The sequence below is a fragment of the Pelophylax lessonae genome (assembly GCF_965119305.1).
Source record: "Pelophylax lessonae genome assembly, chromosome: 9".
Lineage (NCBI taxonomy): Eukaryota > Metazoa > Chordata > Amphibia > Anura > Ranidae > Pelophylax > Pelophylax lessonae.
In genome coordinates, this window is record NC_138776.1 from 14,935,398 (window position 1) to 14,937,816 (window position 2,419).

The 2,419-nt window shown below is 45.6% G+C and overlaps 1 long non-coding RNA gene across 1 annotated transcript; it reads left to right on the forward strand.

Annotated features, from left to right (window-relative positions):
• Window positions 1-861: 861 nt before the first annotated feature.
• On the forward strand, window positions 862-1,424 carry LOC309563811. Its single transcript, XR_014225743.1, has 2 exons — window positions 862-921; window positions 1,099-1,424. It is a non-coding gene; the product is annotated as an uncharacterized lncRNA (long non-coding RNA).
• The last annotated feature ends 995 nt before the right edge of the window (window positions 1,425-2,419 follow it).

A 2,419-nucleotide genomic window follows, 5' to 3' on the forward strand; every position in this document is an offset into this window, starting at 1 on the left:
TCCTGTGACTTCATTGGCTGTGGGATTTTTGGCATAGCTGGCAAGTTGACTGATGACACTGGTGCTTCTGTAGAAGCTACCTAAAAGAGAAATGGATTGGTCAGACATGGTCACCATAGCTCATGGTTGCAATGGTCAAAAATCATGGACCTTTCTTCGGACAGGAGCTCTATCATGTGTTATAGGCCTTTTCCCATCAGCTTTTCTGCCTCAATAACCGCTCTACTGAACTTTTTTCCAATGCTTGCTCTTGATGTGGATGAACCTGGCCTTGCATATCAACCTGTCGCCATCAGCATTGTCTCATGGCAGCCAATACCTTTCAAACAAACCCTGAAAAACTGCAAATTAAAGTGTCCCCCTGGTTGGTGTGAGACAATACAGAGAGAGACACTTTGATATGCAAGGCTTTCTACCTGATTTTGCACTTTTGCTTAAACAAACATTCTCGTCTTTTTCATTCTGACTCCCCTGGTTGTAAACTAAGCAATACCTTCATTGTAAATCCCATGTCTTTTTTTTCCTATGTATTCTCACTTGTAGGAGGTCATATAGGAGCCTCATAGTATATATATGTATATATAAATGTGTGTGTACTATATATATTTTTTGTTATCAGAATACAATATAAAAAAAGGGGGATCAAGAATGCCATAAGGCAGGCAGGGGCAATGTGTGGTCTTTAGCTGTTGATGGAGCCCACAAGTGCCACCGCCAAATTGGTATGGTGGCTCCATGATGGCAGCCCACAAGTGCCACCTTGCCCAGGCAAGCCAAAGTGGTATGGTGGCTCCATGACAGGAGCCCACAAGTGCCACCCCTTGCCCAGGCAAGCCAAAGTGGTATGGTGGCTCCATGACAGGAGCCCACAAGTGCCACCTTGCCCAGGCAAGCCAAAGTGGTATAGTGGCTCCATGACAGGTGCCCACAAGTGCCACCTTGCCCAGGCAAGCCAAAGTGGTATGGTGGCTCCATGACAGGAGCCCACAAGTGCCACCTTGCCCAGGCAAGCCAAAGTGGTATGGTGGCTTCATGACAGGAGCCCACAAGTGCCACCTTGTTCAGGCAAGCCAAAGTGGTATGGTGGCTCCATTGCAGCTGGAAGGCCTTAGGTTGCTTGTGCCTGCTATAAATCCGTCTGTTTTTTTTTTTTTTTTCTATGTAGTGAATGGTGACTTATATTACTCTTTCCTGTTGCCCTCTTAATGTTGCCAACATGCGCACCCACATATTGACATTGCATCAATTGTGCCATTGAGTCCTGTATGGTACTAATGAATAACGAATCCAGCTTTTTCGTTCCATAATGTCCTCCCGAATCATTGTATCCCCTCCCCACCATGAGCAGAGTCTTTGCATCTGAGGTTCCTTGTCTCTGCTTTCTTTATAAATATATTGTATAATAAACTCTAGATGGATTTCTATGTGTGAATGTTTCCTCTCTTCCTTTCATTTTTCTTTTTTTGTGGTGTAATAAATTTAAATTCATTTTTTTGGGGAAAATCGTATCATGTTTTAGGTAAAGATGACCAGACCAGTAGACATTTTGTATTCTATACAAAGTCCAGATAGAAATGGGCAGACTCGGTGGACTACTCTTTGTTTTGCCATCCCTTTTCTATGTTTCTAACCTCCCAATGTGAAGTAATTGATGGATGTAATCAAAATGCAATTCTGTTACTCTTTACCTAGACCAGGGGTGTCCAAACTATGGCCCTCCAACTGTTCAGGAACTACAATTCCCATCATGCCTAGTTATGTCTATGAATGTCAGAGATTTAAAATGCCTCATGGGCAGTGTAGTTCCAAGAAAGCTGGAGGGCCGTAGTTTGGACACCCCTGACGTAGACCAAGGGTCTTCAAACTATGGCCCTCCAGTTGTTCAGGAACTACAATTCCCATCATGCCTGGTCATGTCTGTGAATGTCAGAGTTTTACAATGCCTCATGGGATGTGTAGTTCCGCAACAGCTGGAGGGCTGTAGTTTGGGGATCCCTGACCTAGACCCTAAAGGGGTTGTAAATTCAGAAGGTTTTCATCTTAATGCATTCTTTGCATTAAGATAAAAAGCCTTCTGGGTGTAGCAGCCTCCCCAGCACCCCTTAATATTTTCTGAGCTCCATCTCTGTCCAGTCATGTCCACGAGTCCCTTGGCCGTCCGGGACTCTCCCTCCTAATTGGCAGGGAGTGTCCCGGACTCCTGTAGCAGCCTCCCCAGCACCCCTTAATACTTTATGAGCTCCATCTCTGTCCAGCGATGTCCACGAGTCCCTTGGCCCTCCGGGACTCTCTCTCCTAATTGGCTGGGACACAGCCCTGGCACCATTGGCTCCTGCAGCTGTCAATCAAAGTCAGTTAGCTAATCAGGAGAGAGAAGGGGCAGGTCCGAACGGCAGCTCCATGTCTGAATAGACAGACA